The following is a 22,889-nucleotide window of genomic DNA, read 5'->3' on the forward strand; positions in this document are numbered from 1 at the left end:
CCCCAATAACTACCGTGGAATATGTGTCAACAGTAACCTTGGGAAAATCCTCTGCATTATTATTAACAGCAGACTCGTACATTTCCTCAATGAAAACAATGTACTGAGCAAATGTCAAATTGGCTTTTTACCAAATTACCGTACAACAGACCATGTATTCACCCTGCACACCTTAATTGACAACCAAACAAACCAAAACAAAGGCAAAGTCTTCTCATGCTTTGTTGATTTCAAAAAGCCTTCGACTCAATTTGGCATGAGGGTCTGCTATACAAACTGATGGAAAGTGGTGTTGGGGGTAAAACATATGACATTATAAAATCCATGTACACAAACAACAAGTGTGCGGTTAAAATTGGCAAAAACACACACATTTCTTCACACAGGGTCGTGGGGTTAGACAGGGATGCAATAAGCCCCACCCTCTTCAACATATATATCAACGAACTGGCGCGGGCACTAGAAAAGTCTGCAGCACCCGGCCTCCCCTGCTAGAATCCGAAGTCAAATGTCTGCTGTTTGCTGATGATCTGGTGCTTCTGTCACCAACCAAGGAGGGCCTACAGCAGCACCTAGATCTTATGCACAGATTCTGTCAGACCTGGGCCCTGACAGTAAATCTCAGTAAGACCAAAATAATGGTGTTCCAAAAAAGGTCGAGTCACCAGGACCACAAATACAAATTCCATCTCGACACTGTTGCCCTAGAGCACACAAAAAACTATACATACCTTGGCCTAAACATCAGCGCCACAGGTAACTTCCACAAAGGTGTGAACGATCTGAGAGACAAGGCAAGAAGGGCATTCTATGCCATCAAAAGAAACATAAATTTCAACATACCAATTAGGATTTGGCTAAAAATACTTGAATCAGTCATAGAGCCCATTGCCCTTTATGGTTGTGAGGTCTGGGGTCCGCTCACCAACCAAGACTTCACAAAATGGGACAAACACCAAATTGAGACTCTGCACGCAGAATTCTGCAAAAATATCCTCCGTGTACAACGTAAAACACCAAATAATGCATGCAGAGCAGAATTAGGCCGATACCCACTAATTATCAAAATCCAGAAAGAGCCATTAAATTCTACAACCACCTAAAAGGAAGCGATTCACAAACCTTCCATAACAAAGCCATCACAAACAGAGAGATGAACCTGGAGAAGAGTCCCCTAAGCAAACTGGTCCTGGGGCTCTGTTCACAAACACAAACACACCCTACAGAGCCCCAGGACAACAGCACAATTAGACCCAACCAAATCATGAGAAAACAAAAAGATAATTACTTAACACATTGGAAAGAATTAACGAAAAAACAGAGCAAACTAGAATGCTATTTGGCCCTACACAGAGAGACAGCGGCAGAATACCTGACCACTGTGACTGACCCAAAATTAAGGAAAGCTTTGACTATGTACAGACTCAGTGAGCATAGCCTTGCTATTGAGAAAGGCCGCCGTAGGCAGACATGGCTCTCAAGAGAAGACAGATGTGCTCACTGCCCACAAAATGAGGTGGAAACTGAGCTGCACTTCCTAACCTCCTGCCCAATGTATGACCATATTAGAGAGACATATTTCCCAGATCACACAGATCCACAAAGAATTCGAAAACATATCCAATTTTGAAAAACTCCCATACCTACTGGGTGAAATTCCACAGTGTGCCATCACAGCAGCAAGATTTGTGACCTGTTGCCACGAGAAAAGGGCAACCAGTGAAGAACAAACACCATTGTAAATACAACCCATATTTATGCTTATTTATTTTATCTTGTGTCCTTTAATTATTTGTACATTGTGTATGTATGTATATGTGTATATATATATATATATATATATATATAGCGGATATATTGTATGTGTATGTGTATATATATATATATATATATATATATATATATATATATATATAATATGACATTTGTAATGTCTTTACTGTTTTGAAACTGTTGTATGTGTAATGTTTACTGTTAATTTTTGTTGTTTTTCACTTTATATATTCACTTTGTATGTTGTCTACCTCACTTGCTTTGGCAATGTTAACACATGTTTCCCATGCCAATAAAGCCCTTGAATTGAATTGAATTGAGAGGACGGGAGAATAGAGGAGTGGACAGGAGAATAGAGGAAAGGAGAGGGGACGGGAGAATAGAGGAAAGGAGAGAGGACGGGAGAATAGAAGAGTGGAGAGAGGACTGGAAAATAGAGGAGTGGACAGGAGAATAGACGAGTGGAGAGAGGACGGGAGAATAGAGGAGCGGACGGGAGAATAGAGGAGCGGACGGGAGAATAGAGGAGCGGACGGGAGAATAGAGGAGCGGACGGGAGAATAGAGGAGCGGACGGGAGAATAGAGGAGCGGACGGGAGAATAGAGGAGCGGACGGGAGAATAGAGGAGCGGACGGGAGAATAGAGGAGCGGAGAGAGGACGGGAGAATAGAGGAGCGGAGAGAGGACGGGAGAGAGGACGGGAGAATAGAGGAGCGGAGAGAGGACGGGAGAATAGAGGAGCGGAGAGAGGACGGGAGAATAGAGGAGCGGAGAGAGGACGGGAGAATAGAGGAGTGGAGAGAGGACGGGAGAATAGAGGAGCGGACGGGAGAATAGAGGAGCGGAGAGAGGACGGGAGAATAGAGGAGCGGAGAGAGGACGGGAGAATAGAGGAGCGGAGAGAGGACGGGAGAATAGAGGAGTGGAGAGAGGACGGGAGAATAGAGGAGTGGAGAGAGGACGGGAGAATAGAGGAGCGGACGGGAGAATAGAGGAGCGGAGAGAGGACGGGAGAATAGAGGAGTGGAGAGAGGACGGGAGAATAGAGGAGCGGACAGGAGAATAGAGGAGCGGACGGGAGAATAGAGGAGCGGAGAGAGGACGGGAGAATAGAGGAGTGGAGAGAGGACGGGAGAATAGAGGAGCGGACAGGAGAATAGAGGAGCGGACAGGAGAATAGAGGATCGGACAGGAGAATAGAGGATCGGACAGGAGAATAGAGGATCGGACGGGAGAATAGAGGATCGGACGGGAGAATAGAGGATCGGACGGGAGAATAGAGGATCGGACGCGAGAATAGAGGATCGGACGCGAGAATAGAGCAGCGGAGAGAGGACGGGAGAATAGAGCAGCGGAGAGAGGACGGGAGAATAGAGGAGCGGAGAGAGGACGGGAGAATAGAGGAGCGGACAGAGGACGGGAGAATAGAGGAGTGGAGAGAGGATGGGAGAATAGAGGAGCGGACAGGAGAATAGAGGATCGGACAGGAGAATAGAGGAGCGGACAGGAGAATAGAGGAGTGGACAGGAGAATAGAGGAGTGGACAGGAGAATAGAGGAAAGGAGAGAGGACGGGAGAATAGAGGAGTGGACGGGAGAATAGAGGAAAGGAGAGAGGACGGCAGAATAGAGGAAAGGAGAGGGGACGGGAGAATATAGGAGCGGAGAGAGGACGGGAGAATAGAGGAGCGGACGGGAGAATAGAGGAGTGGAGAGAGGACGGGAGAATAGAGGAGCGGACAGGAGAATAGAGGAGCGGACGGGAGAATAGAGGAGCGGAGAGAGGACGGGAGAATAGAGGAGCGGACGGGAGAATAGAGGAGTGGACGGGAGAATAGAGGAGAGGACGGGAGAATAGAGGAGCGGAGAGAGGACGGGAGAATAGAGGAAAGGAGAGAGGACGGAGAATAGAGGATGGAGAGAGGACGGGAGAATAGAGGAGCGGAGAGAGGACGGGAGAATAGAGGAGCGGAGAGAGGAGGAGAATAGAGGAGCGGAGAGAGGGGGAGAATAGAGGAGCGGGAGAGAGGACGGGAGAATAGAGGAGCGGAGAGAGGACGGGAGAATAGAGGAGCGGAGAGAGGACGGGAGAATAGAGGAGCGGAGAGACAGGACGGGAGAATAGAGGTGGACGGGAGAATAGAGGAGCGGAGAGAGGATAGGAGAATAGAGGAGTGGACGGGAGAATAGAGGAGGAGAGAGGACAGGAGAATAGAGGAGTGGACAGGAGAATAGAGGAGTGGACAGGAGAATAGAGGAGTGGACAGGAGAATAGAGGAGTGGACAGGAGAATAGAGGAGTGGACAGGAGAATAGAGGAGTGGACAGGAGAATAGAGGAGTGGACAGGAGAATAGAGGAAAGGAGAGAGGACGGGAGAATAGAGGAGTGGACAGGAAAATAGAGGAAAGGAGAGGGGACGGGAGAATAGAGGAGTGGACAGGAGAATAGAGGAAAGGAGAGAGGACGGGAGAATAGAGGAGTGGACGGGAGAATAGAGGAGTGGACGGGAGAATAGAGGAAAGGAGAGGGGACGGGAGAATAGAGAATAGAGGAGTGGACAGGAGAATAGAGGACGGGAGAATATAGGAGCGGAGAGAGGACGGGAGAATAGAGGAGCGGAGAGAGGACGGGAGAATAGAGGAGTGGACAGGAGAATAGAGGAAAGGAGAGAGGACGGGAGAATAGAGGAGTGGACAGGAAAATAGAGGAAAGGAGAGGGGACGGGAGAATAGAGGAAAGGAGAGAGGACGGGAGAATAGAGGAGTGGACGGGAGAATAGAGGAGTGGACGGGAGAATAGAGGAGTGGACGGGAGAATAGAGGACGGGAGAATAGAGGAGCGGAGAGAGGACGGGAGAATAGAGGAGTGGACAGGAGAATAGAGGAGTGGAGAGAGGACGGGAGAATAGAGGAGTGGACAGGAGAATAGAGGAGTGGAGAGAGGACGGGAGAATAGAGGAGTGGACAGGAAAATAGAGGAAAGGAGAGGGGACGGGAGAATAGAGGAGAGGACGGGAGAATAGAGGAGTGGACGGGAGAATAGAGGAAAGGAGACAGAGGACGGGAGAATAGAGGAGAGAGGACGGGAGAATAGAGGATGGACAGGAGAATAGTGGAGAGAGGACAGGAGAATAGAGGAGGACAGGAAAATAGAGGGAGAGGGACAGGAGAATAGAGGAAAGGAGAGAGGACGGAGAGAATAGAGGAGCGGACGGGAGAATAGAGGATGGACGGGAGAATAGGAGCGGAGAGAGGACGGGAGAATAGAGGAGTGGACGGGAGAATAGAGGAGGAGAGAGGACGGGAGAGGATGGAGAATAGAGGACAGGAGAATAGAGGAGGACGGAGAATAGAGGAGTGGAGAGAGGACGGGAGAATAGAGGAGTGGACGGGAGAATAGAGGAGTGGAGAGAGGACGGGAGAATAGAGGAGTGGACGGGAGAATAGAGGAGTGGAGAGACGGGACGGAGAATAGAGGAGTGGACGGGAGAATAGAGGAGTGGAGAGAGGACGGGAGAATAGAGGATCGGACGGGAGAATAGAGGAGTGGAGAGAGGATGGGAGAATAGAGGATCGTGGACGGGAGAATAGAGGAGCGGAGAGAGGAGGACGGGAGAATAGAGGAGTGGAGAGGACGGGAGAGAGGAGGACGGGAGAATAGAGGAGATGGACGGGAGAATAGAGGACGGAGAATAGAGGAGTGGACGGGAGAATAGAGGAGAGGACGGGAGAATAGAGGAGTGGACGGGAGAATAGAGGAGTGGATGGGAGAATAGAGGAGTGGACGGGAGAATAGAGGGACGGAGAATAGAGAGAGAGGACGGGAGAATAGAATAGACGGAGAATAGAGGAGTGGACGGGAGAATAGAGGAGTGGACGGGAGAATAGAGATGGACGGGAGAATAGAGAGTGGACGGGAGAATAGAGGAGTGGACGGGAGAATAGAGGAGTGGACGGGAGAGAGAGGACGGGAGAATAGAGGAGTGGACGGAGAATAGAGGGAGGACGGGAGAATAGAGGAGGACGGGAGAATAGAGGATGGAGAGAGAGGACGGGAGAATAGAGGAGTGGAGAGAGGACGGGAGAATAGAGGGAGAATAGGGAGAGATAGAGGAGAATAGAGGAGGACGGGAGAATAGAGGAGCGGAGAGAGGACGGGAGAATATTTTTGGACGGGAGAATAGAGGATTGGAGAATAGAGGAGAATAGGAGAGAGGACGGGAGAATAGAGGAGGAGAGAGGACGGGAGAATAGAGGAGCGGAGAGAGGACGGGAGAATAGAGGAGCGGGAGAGGATGGGAGAATAGAGGAGGAGAGAGGACGGGAGAATAGAGGAGTGGAGAGAGGACGGGAGAATAGAGGGAGAGGACGGGAGAATAGAGGAAAGGAGAGAGGACGGGAGAATAGAGGAGTGGAGAGAGGACGGGAGAATAGAGGAGTGGACGGGAGAATAGAGGAGTGGAGAGAGGACGGGAGAATAGAGGAGTGGAGAGAGGACGGGAGAATAGAGGAATGGACAGGAAAATAGAGGAAAGGAGAGGGGACGGGAGAATAGAGGAAAGGAGAGAGGACGGGAGAATAGAGGAGTGGACGGGAGAATAGAGGAAAGGAGAGGGGACGGGAGAATAGAGAATAGAGGAGTGGACAGGAGAATAGAGGAGCGGAGAGAGGACGGGAGAATAGAGGAGTGGACAGGAGAATAGAGGAAAGGAGAGAGGACGGGAGAATAGAGGAGCGGAGAGGACGGGAGAATAGAGGAGCGGAGAGAGGACGGGAGAATAGAGGAGCGAGAGGACGGGAGAATAGAGGAGGAGAGAGGACGGGAGAATAGAGGAGCGGAGAGAGGACGGGAGAATAGAGGAGCGGAGAGAGGACGGGAGAATAGAGGAGCGGAGAGAGGACGGGAGAATAGAGGAGTGGACGGGAGAATAGAGGAGTGGACAGGAGAATAGAGGAGTGGACAGGAGAATAGAGGAGTGGACAGGAGAATAGAGGAGTGGACAGGAGAATAGAGGAGTGGACAGGAGAATAGAGGAAAGGAGAGAGGACGGGAGAATAGAGGAGTGGACAGGAGAATAGAGGAGTGGACAGGAGAATAGAGGAGTGGACAGGAGAATAGAGGAGTGGACAGGAGAATAGAGGAGTGGACAGGACAATAGAGGAGTGGACAGGAGAATAGAGGAGTGGACAGGAGAATAGAGGAGCGGACGGGAGAATAGAGGAGCGGAGAGAGGACGGGAGAATAGAGGAGTGGACAGGAGAATAGAGGAGTGGACAGGAGAATAGAGGAAAGGAGAGAGGACGGGAGAATAGAGGAGTGGACAGGAGAATAGAGGAGTGGACAGGAGAATAGAGGAGTGGACAGGAGAATAGAGGAGTGGACAGGAGAATAGAGGAGTGGACAGGAGAATAGAGGAGCGGACAGGAGAATAGAGGAGCGGACAGGAGAATAGAGGAGCGGACGGGAGAATAGAGGAGCGGAGAGAGGACGGGAGAATAGAGGAGCGGACAGGAGAATAGAGGAGACAGGAGAATAGAGAGGACGGGAGAATAGAGGAGCGGACAGGAGAATAGAGGACGACAGGAGAATAGAGGAACGGAGAGAATAGAGGACGGGAGAATAGAGGATCGGACGGGGAGAATAGAGGAGGGAGGAGAATAGAGGATCGGACGAGGAGAATAGAGGATCGGAGGAGGAGAATAGAGGGACGGGAGAATAGAGGATCGGACGGGAGAATAGAGGATCGGACGGGAGAATAGAGGAGCGGACGGGAGAATAGAGGAGCGGACGGGAGAATAGAGGAGCGGAGAGAGGACGGGAGAATAGAGCAGCGGAGAGAGGACGGGAGAATAGAGGAGCGGAGAGAGGACGGGAGAATAGAGGAGCGGAGAGAGGACGGGAGAATAGAGGAGCGGAGAGAGGACGGGAGAATAGAGGAGCGGAGAGAGGACGGGAGAATAGAGGAGCGGAGAGAGGACGGGAGAATAGAGGAGCGGAGAGAGGACGGGAGAATAGAGGAGTGGAGAGAGGACGGGAGAATAGAGGAGTGGACAGGAGAATAGAGGAGGACAGGAGAATAGAGGAAAGGAGAGAGGATGGGAGAATAGAGGAGGACAGGAGAATAGAGGACGGGAGAATAGAGGAGTGGACAGGAGAATAGAGGAAAGGAGAGAGGACGGGAGAATAGAGGAGTGGACAGGAGAATAGAGGAGTGGAGAGAGGACGGGAGAATAGAGGAGTGGACGGGAGAATAGAGGAGCGGAGAGAGGACGGGAGAATAGAGGAGTGGAGAGAGGACGGGAGAATAGAGGAGTGGAGAGAGGACGGGAGAAGAGAGGAGTGGAGAGAGGACGGGAGAATAGAGGAGTGGAGAGAGGACGGGAGAATAGAGGAGGAGAGAGGACGGGAGAATAGAGGATGGAGAGAGGACGGGAGAATAGAGGAGCGGAGAGAGGACGGGAGAATAGAGGAGCGGAGAGAGGACGGGAGAATAGAGGAGCGGAGAGAGGACGGGAGAATAGAGGAGCGGAGAGAGGACGGGAGAATAGAGGAGTGGAGAGAGGACGGGAGAATAGAGGAGTGGACAGGAGAATAGAGGAAAGGAGAGAGGACGGGAGAATAGAGGAGTGGACAGGAAAATAGAGGAAAGGAGAGGGGACGGGAGAATAGAGAATAGAGGAGTGGACAGGAGAATAGAGAATAGAGGAGTGGACAGGAGAATAGAGGAGCGGAGAGAGGACGGGAGAATAGAGGAGCGGAGAGAGGACGGGAGAATAGAGGAGCGGAGAGAGGACGGGAGAATAGAGGAGCGGAGAGAGGACGGGAGAATAGAGGAGTGGAGAGAGGACGGGAGAATAGAGGAGTGGACGGGAGAATAGAGGAGTGGACAGGAGAATAGAGGAAAGGAGAGAGGATGGGAGAATAGAGGAGTGGACAGGAGAATAGAGGAGTGGACAGGAGAATAGAGGAGTGGACAGGAGAATAGAGGAGTGGACAGGAGAATAGAGGAAAGGAGAGAGGACGGGAGAATAGAGGAGTGGACAGGAAAATAGAGGAAAGGAGAGGGGACGGGAGAATAGAGGAGTGGACGGGAGAATAGAGGAAAGGAGAGGGACGGAGGAGAATAGAGAGTGGACAGGAGAATAGAGAGGAGAATATAGGACGGGAGAGGACGGAGAATAGAGGAGTGGCGGAGAGAGGACGGGAGAATAGAGGAGTGGACAGGAGGAGAAGGAGAGAGGACGGGAGAATAGAGGAGTGGACGGAGAATAGAGGATGGACGGGAGAATAGAGGAGGAGAGGACGGGAGAATAGAGAATAGATCGGACAGGGAGAATAGAGGCGTGGACAGGAGAATAGAGGACGGGAGAATAGAGGAGAGAGGGACGGGAGAATAGAGGAGGAGAGGACGGGAGAATAGAGGAGCGGAGAGAGGACGGGAGAATAGAGGAGCGGAGAGGAGAATAGAGGAAAGGAGAGAGGACGGAAGAATAGAGGAGTGGACGGGAGAATAGAAGAGCGGAGAGAGGACGGGAGAATAGAGGAGTGGACGGGAGAATAGAGGAGCGGAGAGAGGACGGGAGAATAGAGGAGTGGACGGGAGAATAGAGGAGTGGAGAGAGGACGGGAGAATAGAGGAGTGGACGGGGAGAATAGAGGAGTGGAGAGAGGACGGGAGAATAGAGGAGTGGACGGGAGAATAGAGGAGTGGAGAGAGGACGGGAGAATAGAGGAGTGGACGGGAGAATAGAGAGTGGAGAGAAGACGGGAGAATAGAGGAGTGGACGGGAGAATAGAGGAGTGGAGAGAGGACGGGAGAATAGAGGAGAGGACGGGAGAATAGAGGAGAGGAGAGAGGACGGGAGAATAGAGGAGTGGACGGGAGAATAGAGGAGTGGAGGGAGAATAGAGGAGAGGAGAGAGGACGGGAGAATAGAGGAGTGGAGGAGGAGAATAGAGGAGTGGACGGGAGAATAGAGGAGGAGAGAGGATGGGAGAATAGAGGAGTGGACGGGAGAATAGAGGAGGGAGAGAGGACGGGAGAATAGAGGAGTGGACGGGAGAATAGAGGAGTGGAGAGAGGACGGGAGAATAGAGGAGGGAGAGAGGACGGAGAATAGAGGAGTGGAGAGAGGACGGGAGAATAGAGGAGTGGACAGGAGAATAGAGGAAAGTGGAGAGAGGACGGGAGAATAGAGGAGGAGAGGACGGGAGAATAGAGGAGTGGACGGGAGAATAGAGGAAAGGAGAGGGGACGGGAGAATAGAGAATAGAGGAGTGGACAGGAGAATAGAGGAGCGGAGAGGACGGGAGAATAGAGGAGTGGACAGGAGAATAGAGGAGCGGAGAGAGGACGGGAGAATAGAGGAGGAGAGACGGGAGAATAGAGGAGCGGAGAGAGGACGGGAGAATAGAGGGAGAGAGGACGGAGAATAGTGGAGAGAGGACGGGAGAATAGAGGAGGAGAGGACGGAGAATAGAGGAGTGGAGAGAGGACGGGAGAATAGAGGAGTGAGGACGGGAGAATAGAGGAGCGGACGGGAGAATAGAGGAGTGGACGGGAGAATAGAGGAGTGGACAGGAGAATAGAGGAGTGGACAGGAGAATAGAGGAGTGGACAGGAGAATAGAGGAGTGGACAGGAGAATAGAGGAAAGGAGAGAGGACGGGAGAATAGAGGAGTGGACAGGAGAATAGAGGAGTGGACAGGAGAATAGAGGAGTGGACAGGAGAATAGAGGAGTGGACAGGAGAATAGAGGAGTGGACAGGAGAATAGAGGAGTGGACAGGAGAATAGAGGAGTGGACAGGAGAATAGAGGAGTGGACAGGAGAATAGAGGAGTGGACAGGAGAATAGAGGAGTGGACAGGAGAATAGAGGAAAGGAGAGGGGACGGGAGAATAGAGGAAAGGAGAGAGGACGGGAGAATAGAGGAGTGGACAGGAAAATAGAGGAAAGAGAGAGAGGACGGGAGAATAGAGGAAAGGAGGAGGACGGGAGAATAGAGGAGTGGACGGAGAATAGAGGAGGGACAGAGAATAGAGGAGTGAACAGGAGAATAGAGGAAAGGAGAGGGGACGGGAGAATAGAGAATATAGGAGTGGACAGGAGAATAGAGGACGGGAGAATATAGGAGCGGAGAGAGGACGGGAGAATAGAGGAGCGGAGAGAGGACGGGAGAATAGAGGAAAGGAGAGAGGACAGAAGAATAGAGGAGTGGACGGGAGAATAGAAGAGCGGAGAGAGGACGGGAAAATAGAGGAGCGGAGAGAGGACGGGAAAATAGAGGAGTGGACAGGAGAATAGAGGAAAGGAGAGGGGACGGGAGAATAGAGGAGTGGACGGGAGAATAGAGGAGGGGACGGGAGAATAGAGGAGGGACGGGGAGAATAGAGGAGGGGACGGGAGAATAGAGGAGGGGACGGGAGAATAGAGGAGGGGACGGGAGAATAGAGGAGTGGAGAGAGGACGGGAGAATAGAGGAGTGGACGGGAGAATATTGGAGTGGAGAGAGGACGCGAGAATAGAGGAGTGGACGGGAGAATAGAGGAGTGGAGAGAGGACGGGAGAATAGAGGAGTGGAGAGAGGACGGGAGAATAGAGGATGGAGAGAGGACGGGAGAATAGAGAGGACGGGAGAGAGGAGGGAGAAGGAGAGGAGAATAGAGGAGGACGGGAGAATAGAGGAGTGGAGAGAGGACGGAGAATAGAGGAGTGGACGGGAGAATAGAGAGTGGAGAGAGGACGGGAGAATAGAGGAGGGACGGGAGAATAGAGGAGTGGAGAGAGGACGGGAGAATAGAGGAGTGGACGGGAGAATAGAGGAGCGGAGAGAGGACGGGAGAATAGAGGAGCGGACAGAGGACGGGAGAATAGAGGAGCGGACGGGAGAATAGAGGAGCGGACGGGAGAATAGAGGAGTGGACAGGAGAATAGAGGAGTGGACAGGAGAATAGAGGAGTGGACAGGAGAATAGAGGAAAGGAGAGAGGACGGGAGAATAGAGGAGTGGACAGGAGAATAGAGGAGTGGACAGGAGAATAGAGGAGTGGACAGGAGAATAGAGGAGTGGACAGGAGAATAGAGGAGTGGACAGGAGAATAGAGGAGTGGACAGGAGAATAGAGGAGTGGACAGGAGAATAGAGGAGTGGACAGGAGAATAGAGGAGTGGACAGGAGAATAGAGGAGTGGACAGGAGAATAGAGGAAAGGAGAGGGGACGGGAGAATAGAGGAAAGGAGAGAGGACGGGAGAATAGAGGAGTGGACAGGAAAATAGAGGAAAGGAGAGGGGACGGGAGAATAGAGGAAAGGAGAGAGGACGGGAGAATAGAGGAGTGGACGGGAGAATAGAGGAAAGGAGAGAGGACGGAAGAATAGAGGAGTGAACAGGAGAATAGAGGAAAGGAGAGGGGACGGGAGAATAGAGAATATAGGAGTGGACAGGAGAATAGAGGACGGGAGAATATAGGAGCGGAGAGAGGACGGGAGAATAGAGGAGCGGAGAGAGGACGGGAGAATAGAGGAAAGGAGAGAGGACAGAAGAATAGAGGAGTGGACGGGAGAATAGAAGAGCGGAGAGAGGACGGGAAAATAGAGGAGCGGAGAGAGGACGGGAAAATAGAGGAGTGGACAGGAGAATAGAGGAAAGGAGAGGGGACGGGAGAATAGAGGAGTGGACGGGAGAGAGGAGGGGGGGAGAATAGAGGAGAGGACGGGAGAATAGAGGAGGACGGGAGAATAGAGGAGGGACGGAGAATAGAGGAGGGACGGAGAATAGAGGAGGGACGGGAGAATAGAGGAGTGGAGAGAGGACGGAGAATAGAGGAGTGGACGGGAGAATATTGGAGGAGAGAGGACGGGAGAATAGAGGAGTGGACGGGAGAATAGAGGAGTGGAGAGAGGACGGGAGAATAGAGGAGTGGACGGGAGAATAGAGGAGTGGAGAGAGGACGGGAGAATAGAGGAGTGGACGGGAGAATAGAGGAGTGGAGAGAGGACGGGAGAATAGAGGAGTGGACGGGAGAATAGAGGAGTGGAGAGAGGACGGGAGAATAGAGGAGTGGACGGGAGAATAGAGGAGTGGAGAGAGGACGGGAGAATAGAGGAGTGGACGGGAGAATAGAGGAGTGGAGAGAGGACGGGAGAATAGAGGAGTGGAGAGAGGACGGGAGAATAGAGGAGTGGAGAGGAGAATAGAGGAAAGGAGAGAGGAGTGAAGAGAGGACAGCAGAATAGAAGAGAGGATAGGAGACTAGAAGAGAAAGGATAATAGAGGAGAGAGGAGAGGACAGGAGAATAGAAGAGAGGACAGGAGAATAGAAGAGAGGACAGGAGAATAGAAGAGAAGGGATAAGAGGAGAGAGGAGAGGACAGGAGAATAGAAGAGGACAGGAGAATAGAAGAGGACATGAGAATAGAAGAGGACAGGAGAATAGAAGAGGACAGGAGAATAGAAGAGAAAGGATAAGAGGAGAGAGGAGAGGACAGGAGAATAGAAGAGAAAGGACAGGAGAATAGAAGAGAGGATAGGAGAATAGAAGAGAGGATAGGAGAATAGAAGAGAGGATAGGAGAATAGAAGAGAGAGGAGAGGACAGGAGAATCGAGGACAGGAGAAAAAGGACAGCAGAAGAGGAGAGAGGAGAGGACAGGAGAATAGAAGAGAGGACAGGAGAATAGAAGAGAGGACAGGAGAATAGAAGAGAGGACAGAAGAATAGGAGAATAGAAGAGAAAGGATAATAGAGAAGAGAGGAGAGGACAGGAGAATCGAGGAGGAAGAGGAGAGGACGTGAGAATAGAGGATAAAGGAAAAGAGAAAAGAAGAGGAGAGTGAGGGAGGAAGGAGGAAGAGAGAGGAGAGAGAAGGGGCAATACTGGTGAGAGTCCTACTACAGTAGTTCTGAGAATCCAGCCATGACTACACACAGCCTATAAAGGGCCAAATACACATGCACAAACACACAATATTGCAAGTAGTACTGAACCTATCCCCAGGTGTGTGTTGATGGATGCGTAGCGCGCGGTGCCGGTCAGGTTCTTGTTCTCGCGGTAGGGGATGTGCTGATGTGTGCGGGCGTCGCGGTACTTCTTGGCCAGGCCAAAGTCGATGATGTACACCAGGTTGCCCTTCTTGCCCAGGCCCATCAGGAAGTTGTCAGGCTTCACATCTCTGTGGATGAAATTCTTAGAGTGGATGTACTCAATCCGGCTGATCTGGAGAAGAGAGGAGGGGAGAAAGTGGGGAAGGGTAGGAGAGAGGGAATGTTGACTATCATCAGTTCCAGTTCTTGATTAAATCCACTAACGTTATACACCGAGTGTCTTTCCATGACAGACTGACCAGGTGAATCCAGGTGAAAGCTATGATCCCTTATTGATGTCACCTGTTAAATCCACTTCAAATCAGTGTAGATGAAGGGGAGGAGTCAGGTTAGAGAAGGATTTTAAGCCTTCTTTTAAGATTCAGGTGCTTTTGAATGGGGTATGGTAGTAGGTACCAGGTGCACCGGTTTGAGAGGGTCAAGAGCGGCAATGTGGCTAGGTTTTAGATGCTAAACAGTTTCCCGTGTGTATCAAGAAGGGTCAACAACCCAAAGAACATCCAGACAACTTGCCACAACCGTTGGAAGCCATTGCATCAACATGTAGAGGCTGTTCTGAGGGCAAAAGGGGATGCAACTTAATATTAGGAATGTGTACCTAATGTTTTGTACACTCAGTGTATATAATCAAGGGCTATCCTTTGAAAATGCCATCACAATAAATCTTACAGATTAACCTATAAACCATATGATATGATAAAAAGGTGGAGGAGATGGAGGAAAATGCCTTTCCTGAACTAACACTCATACTTGGCTTTTCCCCTCTAACCTTGTTGATAACTACTTAATTGAGAAATAATGTACTTTCTGTGACGTGCTTGTCCCACCTGGCTATCCTACTAACTGTAAGTGGCTATGGATAAGAGCGTCTGCTAAATGACTAAAATGTAAATGTGATGATGAGGAAGAGGAGTTGTGTTGTACCATCTGGTCAGCCAGCAGCAGGACAGTCTTGAGGCTGAACTTGCGGGAGCAGAAGTTGAACAGGTCCTCCAGACTGGGGCCTAGCAGCTCCATCACCATCACGTTGTAATCTCCCTCTGCTCCACACCACTTTATGGACGGGATGCCCACTGTAGGGAATGGAAGGGAGAGTGTGATTTGTAAGGATACCCACTGTAGGGAATGGAAGGGAGAGTGTGATTTGTAAGGATACCCACTGTAGGGAATGGAAGGGAGAGTGTGATTTGTAAGGATGCCCACTGTAGGGAAAGGAAGGGAGAGAGCGATTTCTAAGGATGCCCACTGTAGGGAAAGGAAGGGAGAGAGCGATTTCTAAGGATGCCCACTGTAGAGAAAGGAAGGAGAGAGTGATTTCTAAGGATGCCCACTGTAGGGAAAGGAAGGGAGAGAGTGATTTCTAAGGATGCCCACTGTAGAGAAAGGAAGGAGAGAGGGATTTCTAAGGATGCCCACTGTAGGGAATGGAAGGGAGAGAGTGATTTCTAAGGATGCCCACTGTAGGGAAAGGAAGGAGAGAGTGATTTATAAGGATGCCCACTGTAGAGAAAAGAAGGAGAGAGCGATTTATAAGGATGCCCACTGTAGGGAAAGGAAGGGAGAGAGCGATTTCTAAGGATGCCCACTGTAGGGAAAGGAAGGGAGAGAGCGATTTCTAAGGATTCCCACTGTAGGGAAAGGAAGGGAGAGAGCGATTTCTAAGGATGCCCACTGTAGGGAAAGGAAGGGAGAGAGCGATTTCTAAGGATTCCCACTGTAGGGAAAGGAAGGGAGAGAGCGATTTCTAAGGATGCCCACTGTAGGGAAAGGAAGGGAGAGAGCGATTTCTAAGGATGCCCACTGTAGGGAAAGGAAGGGAGAGAGCGATTTCTAAGGATGCCCACTGTAGGGAAAGGAAGGGAGAGAGCGATTTCTAAGGATGCCCACTGTAGAGAAAGGAAGGAGAGAGTGATTTCTAAGGATGCCCACTGTAGGGAAAGGAAGGGAGAGAGTGATTTCTAAGGATGCCCACTGTAGAGAAAGGAAGGAGAGAGGGATTTCTAAGGATGCCCACTGTAGGGAAAGGAAGGGAGAGAGTGATTTCTAAGGATGCCCACTGTAGAGAATGGAAGGGAGAGAGTGATTTCTAAGGATGCCCTCTGTAGGGAAAGGAAGGAGAGAGTGATGTCTAAGGATGCCCACCGTAGGGAAAGGAATGAGAGAGTGATTTATAAGGATACCCACTGTAGGGAAAGGAAGGAGAGAGTGATTTCTAAGGATGCCCACTGTAGGGAAAGGAAGGAGAGAGTGATTTATAAGGATGTCCACTGTAGGGAAAGGAAGGAGAGAGTGATTTATAAGGATGCCCACTGTAGGGAAAGGAAGGGAGAGAGTGATTTCTAAGGATGCCCACTGTAGGGAAAGGAAGGGAGAGAGTGATTTATAAGGATGTCCACTGTAGGGAAAGGAAGGAGAGAGTGATTTATAAGGATGCCCACTGTAGGGAAAGGAAGGGAGAGAGTGATTTATAAGGATGCCCACTGTAGGGAAAGGAAGGGAGAGAGTGATTTATAAGGATGCCCACTGTAGGGAAAGGAAGGAGAGAGTGATTTCTAAGGATGCCCACTGTAGGGAAAGGAAGGGAGAGAGTGATTTATAAGGATGCCCACTGTGGGGAAAGGAAGGGAGAGAGTGATTTCTAAGGATGCCCACTGTAGGGAAAGGAAGGAGAGAGTGATTTATAAGGATGCCCACTGTAGGGAAAGGAATGAGAGAGTGATTTATAAGGATGCCCACTGTAGGGAAAGGAAGGGAGAGAGTGATTTATAAGGATGCCCACTGTAGGGAAAGGAAGGGAGAGAGTGATTTATAAGGATGCCCACTGTAGGGAAAGGTAGGAGAGAGTGATTTCTAAGGATGCCCACTGTAGGGAAAGGAAGGGAGAGAGTGATTTCTAAGGATGCCCACTGTAGGGAAAGGAAGGAGAGAGTGATTTATAAGGATGCCCACTGTAGGGAAAGGTAGGAGAGAGTGATTTCTAAGGATGCCCACTGTAGGGAAAGGAAGGGAGAGAGTGATTTCTAAGGATGCCCACTGTAGGGAAAGGAAGGAGAGAGTGATTTCTAAGGATGCCCACTGTAGGGAAAGGAAGAGAGAGTGATTTATAAGGATGCCCACTGTAGGGAAAGGAAGGAGAGAGTGATTTATAAGGATGCCCACTGTAGGGAATGAAGGTGAGAGAGTGATTTCTAAGGATGCCCACTGTAGGGAAAGGAAGGAGAGAGTGATTTATAAGGATGCCCACTGTAGGGAAAGGAAGGAGAGAGTGATTTCTAAGGATTCCCACTGTGGGGAAAGGAAGGGAGAGAGTGATTTCTAAGGATGCCCACTGTGGGGAAAGGAAGGGAGAGAGTGATTTCTAAGGATGCCCACTGTAGGGAAAGGAAGGAGAGAGTGATTTATAAGGATGCCCACTGTAGGGAAAGGAAGGAGAGAGTGATTTCTAAGGATGCCCACTGTAGGGAAAGGAAGGGAGAGAGAGTGATTTCTAAGGATGCCCACTGTAGGGAAAGGAAGGAGAGAGTGATTTATAAGGATGCCCACTGTAGGGAAAGGAAGGAGAGAGTGATTTATAAGGATGCCCACTGTAGGGAAAGGAAGGAGAGAGTGATTTATAAGGATGCCCACTGTAGGGAATGAAGGTGAGAGAGTGATTTATAAGGATGCCCACTGTAGGGAAAGGAAGGAGAGAGTGATTTATAAGGATGCCCACTGTAGGGAAAGGTAGGAGAGAGTGATTTATAAGGATGCCCACTGTAGGGAAAGGAAGGAGAGAGTGATTTATAAGGATGCCCACTGTAGGGAAAGGAAGGAGAGAGTGATTTATAAGGATGCCCACTGTAGGGAATGAAGGTGAGAGAGTGATTTATAAGGATGCCCACTGTAGGGAAAGGAAGGAGAGAGTGATTTCTAAGGATGCCCACTGTAGGGAAAGGAAGGAGAGAGTGATTTATAAGGATGCCCACTGTAGGGAAAGGAAGGAGAGAGTGATTTCTAAGGATTCCCACTGTGGGGAAAGGAAGGGAGAGAGTGATTTCTAAGGATGCCCACTGTGGGGAAAGGAAGGGAGAGAGTGATTTCTAAGGATGCCCACTGTAGGGAAAGGAAGGGAGAGAGAGTGATTTCTAAGGATGCCCACTGTAGGGAAAGGAAGGGAGAGAGAGTGATTTCTAAGGATGCCCACTGTAGGGAAAGGAAGGAGAGAGTGATTTATAAGGATGCCCACTGTAGGGAAAGGAAGGAGAGAGTGATTTATAAGGATGCCCACTGTAGGGAAAGGAAGGAGAGAGTGATTTATAAGGATGCCCACTGTAGGGAATGAAGGTGAGAGAGTGATTTATAAGGATGCCCACTGTAGGGAAAGGAAGGAGAGAGTGATTTATAAGGATGCCCACTGTAGGGAAAGGTAGGAGAGAGTGATTTATAAGGATGCCCACTGTAGGGAAAGGAAGGGAGAGAGTGATTTATAAGGATGCCCACTGTAGGGAATGAAGGTGAGAGAGTGATTTCTAAGGATGCCCACTGTAGGGAAAGGAAGGAGAGAGTGATTTCTAAGGATGCCCACTGTAGGGAAAGGAAGGGAGAGAGTGATTTATAAGGATGCCCACTGTGGGGAAAGGAAGGGAGAGAGTGATTTCTAAGGATGCCCACTGTAGGGAAAGGAAGGAGAGAGTGATTTATAAGGATGCCCACTGTAGGGAAAGGAAGGGAGAGAGAGTGATTTCTAAGGATGCCCACTGTAGGGAAAGGAAGGAGAGAGTGATTTATAAGGATGCCCACTGTAGGGAAAGGAAGGAGAGAGTGATTTATAAGGATGCCCACTGTAGGGAAAGGAAGGAGAGAGTGATTTATAAGGATGCCCACTGTAGGGAATGAAGGTGAGAGAGTGATTTATAAGGATGCCCACTGTAGGGAAAGGAAGGAGAGAGTGATTTATAAGGATGCCCACTGTAGGGAAAGGTAGGAGAGAGTGATTTATAAGGATGCCCACTGTAGGGAAAGGAAGGGAGAGAGTGATTTATAAGGATGCCCACTGTAGGGAATGAAGGTGAGAGAGTGATTTATAAGGATGCCCACTGTAGGGAAAGGTAGGAGAGAGTGATTTCTAAGGATGCCCACTGTAGGGAAAGGAAGGGAGAGAGTGATTTCTAAGGATGCCCACTGTAGGGAAAGGAAGGGAGAGAGTGATTTCTAAGGATGCCCACTGTAGGGAAAGGAAGGAGAGAGTGATTTATAAGGATGCCCACTGTAGGGAAAGGAAGGAGAGAGTGATTTATAAGGATGCCCACTGTAGGGAATGAAGGGAGAGAGTGATTTCTAAGGATGCCCACTGTAGGGAAAGGAAGGAGAGAGTGATTTATAAGGATGCCCACTGTAGGGAAAGGAAGGAGAGAGTGATTTCTAAGGATTCCCACTGTGGGGAAAGGAAGGGAGAGAGTGATTTCTAAGGATGCCCACTGTGGGGAAAGGAAGGGAGAGAGTGATTTCTAAGGATGCCCACTGTAGGGAAAGGAAGGAGAGAGTGATTTATAAGGATGCCCACTGTAGGGAAAGGAAGGAGAGAGTGATTTATAAGGATGCCCACTGTAGGGAAAGGAAGGGAGAGAGAGTGATTTCTAAGGATGCCCACTGTAGGGAAAGGAAGGAGAGAGTGATTTATAAGGATGCCCACTGTAGGGAAAGGAAGGAGAGAGTGATTTATAAGGATGCCCACTGTAGGGAATGAAGGTGAGAGAGTGATTTATAAGGATGCCCACTGTAGGGAAAGGAAGGAGAGAGTGATTTATAAGGATGCCCACTGTAGGGAAAGGAAGGAGAGAGTGATTTATAAGGATGCCCACTGTAGGGAAAGGTAGGAGAGAGTGATTTATAAGGATGCCCACTGTAGGGAAAGGAAGGAGAGAGTGATTTATAAGGATGCCCACTGTAGGGAAAGGAAGGAGAGAGTGATTTATAAGGATGCCCACTGTAGGGAATGAAGGTGAGAGAGTGATTTATAAGGATGCCCACTGTAGGGAAAGGAAGGAGAGAGTGATTTCTAAGGATGCCCACTGTAGGGAAAGGAAGGAGAGAGTGATTTATAAGGATGCCCACTGTAGGGAAAGGAAGGAGAGAGTGATTTATAAGGATTCCCACTGTGGGGAAAGGAAGGGAGAGAGTGATTTCTAAGGATGCCCACTGTGGGGAAAGGAAGGGAGAGAGTGATTTCTAAGGATGCCCACTGTAGGGAAAGGAAGGAGAGAGTGATTTATAAGGATGCCCACTGTAGGGAAAGGAAGGGAGAGAGTGATTTCTAAGGATGCCCACTGTAGGGAAAGGAAGGAGAGAGTGATTTATAAGGATGCCCACTGTAGGGAAAGGAAGGAGAGAGTGATTTATAAGGATGCCCACTGTAGGGAAAGGAAGGAGAGAGTGATTTATAAGGATGCCCACTGTAGGGAATGAAGGTGAGAGAGTGATTTATAAGGATGCCCACTGTAGGGAAAGGAAGGAGAGAGTGATTTATAAGGATGCCCACTGGAGGGAAAGGTAGGAGAGAGTGATTTATAAGGATGCCCACTTGTAGGGAAGGGAAGGAGAGAGTGATTTATAAGGATGCCCACTGTAGGGAATGAAGGTGAGAGAGTGATTTCTAAGGATGCCCACTGTAGGGAAAGGAAGGAGAGAGTGATTTCTAAGGATGCCCACTGTAGGGAAAGGAAGGAGAGAGTGATTTATAAGGATGCCCACTGTGGGGAAAGGAAGGAGAGAGTGATTTCTAAGGATGCCCACTGTAGGGAAAGGAAGGAGAGAGTGATTTATAAGGATGCCCACTGTAGGGGGAAAGGAAGGGAGAGAGTGATTTATAAGGATGCCCACTGTAGGGAAAGGAAGGGAGAGAGTGATTTATAAGGATGCCCACTGTAGGGAAAGGAAGGGAGAGAGTGATTTATAAGGATGCCCACTGTAGGGAAAGGTAGGAGAGAGTGATTTCTAAGGATGCCCACTGTAGGGAAAGGAAGGGAGAGAGTGATTTCTAAGGATGCCCACTGTAGGGAAAGGAAGGAGAGAGTGATTTATAAGGATGCCCACTGTAGGGAAAGGTAGGAGAGAGTGATTTCTAAGGATGCCCACTGTAGGGAAAGGAAGGAGAGAGTGATTTCTAAGGATGCCCACTGTAGGGAAAGGAAGGGAGAGAGTGATTTCTAAGGATGCCCACTGTAGGGAAAGGAAGGAGAGAGTGATTTATAAGGATGCCCACTGTAGGGAAAGGAAGGAGAGAGTGATTTATAAGGATGCCCACTGTAGGGAATGAAGGTGAGAGAGTGATTTCTAAGGATGCCCACTGTAGGGAAAGGAAGGAGAGAGTGATTTATAAGGATGCCCACTGTAGGGAAAGGAAGGAGAGAGTGATTTATAAGGATTCCCACTGTGGGGAAAGGAAGGGAGAGAGTGATTTCTAAGGATGCCCACTGTGGGGAAAGGAAGGGAGAGAGTGATTTCTAAGGATGCCCACTGTAGGGAAAGGAAGGAGAGAGTGATTTATAAGGATGCCCACTGTAGGGAAAGGAAGGAGAGAGTGATTTATAAGGATGCCCACTGTAGGGAAAGGAAGGAGAGAGTGATTTATAAGGATGCCCACTGTAGGGAAAGGAAGGAGAGAGTGATTTATAAGGATGCCCACTGTAGGGAATGAAGGTGAGAGAGTGATTTATAAGGATGCCCACTGTAGGGAAAGGAAGGAGAGAGTGATTTATAAGGATGCCCACTGTAGGGAAAGGAAGGAGAGAGTGATTTATAAGGATGCCCACTGTAGGGAAAGGAAGGAGAGAGTGATTTATAAGGATGCCCACTGTAGGGAAAGGAAGGAGAGAGTGATTTATAAGGATGCCCACTGTAGGGAATGAAGGTGAGAGAGTGATTTATAAGGATGCCCACTGTAGGGAAAGGAAGGAGAGAGTGATTTCTAAGGATGCCCACTGTAGGGAAAGGAAGGAGAGAGTGATTTATAAGGATGCCCACTGTAGGGAAAGGAAGGAGAGAGTGATTTATAAGGATGCCCACTGTAGGGAAAGGTAGGAGAGAGTGATTTATAAGGATGCCCACTGTAGGGAAAGGAAGGAGAGAGTGATTTATAAGGATGCCCACTGTAGGGAAAGGAAGGAGAGAGTGATTTCTAAGGATGCCCACTGTAGGGAAAGGAAGGAGAGAGTGATTTATAAGGATGCCCACTGTAGGGAAAGGAAGGAGAGAGTGATTTATAAGGATGCCCACTGTAGGGAAAGGTAGGAGAGAGTGATTTATAAGGATGCCCACTGTAGGGAAAGGAAGGAGAGAGTGATTTCTAAGGATGCCCACTGTAGGGAAAGGAAGGAGAGAGTGATTTCTAAGGATGCCCACTGTAGGGAAAGGAAGGAGAGAGTGATTTATAAGGATGCCCACTGTAGGGAAAGGAAGGAGAGAGTGATTTATAAGGATGCCCACTGTAGGGAATGAAGGTGAGAGAGTGATTTATAAGGATGCCCACTGTAGGGAAAGGAAGGAGAGAGTGATTTATAAGGATGCCCACTGTAGGGAAAGGTAGGAGAGAGTGATTTATAAGGATGCCCACTGTAGGGAAAGGAAGGGAGAGAGTGATTTATAAGGATGCCCACTGTAGGGAATGAAGGTGAGAGAGTGATTTCTAAGGATGCCCACTGTAGGGAAAGGAAGGGAGAGAGTGATTTATAAGGATGCCCACTGTAGGGAATGAAGGTGAGAGAGTGATTTATAAGGATGCCCACTGTAGGGAATGAAGGTGAGAGAGTGATTTCTAAGGATGCCCACTGTAGGGAAAGGAAGGAGAGAGTGATTTATAAGGATGCTCACTGTAGGGAAAGGAAGGAGAGAGTGATTTATAAGGATGCCCACTGTAGGGAAAGGAAGGGAGAGAGTGATTTACGGTGCAGTCGGGAAGTATTCAGACCACTTGACTTTTTCCACATTTTGTTACGTTACAGCCCTGTTCTAAAATTAATTTAATTGTTTACCCCCC

General features: G+C 49.5%; 1 pseudogene; it reads right to left on the reverse strand.

The window, feature by feature from the left end:
- Positions 1–22,889, reverse strand: part of LOC118372409 (casein kinase I-like) — a 53,151-nt pseudogene that overhangs the window by 16,282 nt on the left and 13,980 nt on the right.

Source organism: Oncorhynchus keta, chromosome 2 (genome assembly GCF_023373465.1).
Source record: "Oncorhynchus keta strain PuntledgeMale-10-30-2019 chromosome 2, Oket_V2, whole genome shotgun sequence".
Classification (NCBI taxonomy): domain Eukaryota; kingdom Metazoa; phylum Chordata; class Actinopteri; order Salmoniformes; family Salmonidae; genus Oncorhynchus; species Oncorhynchus keta.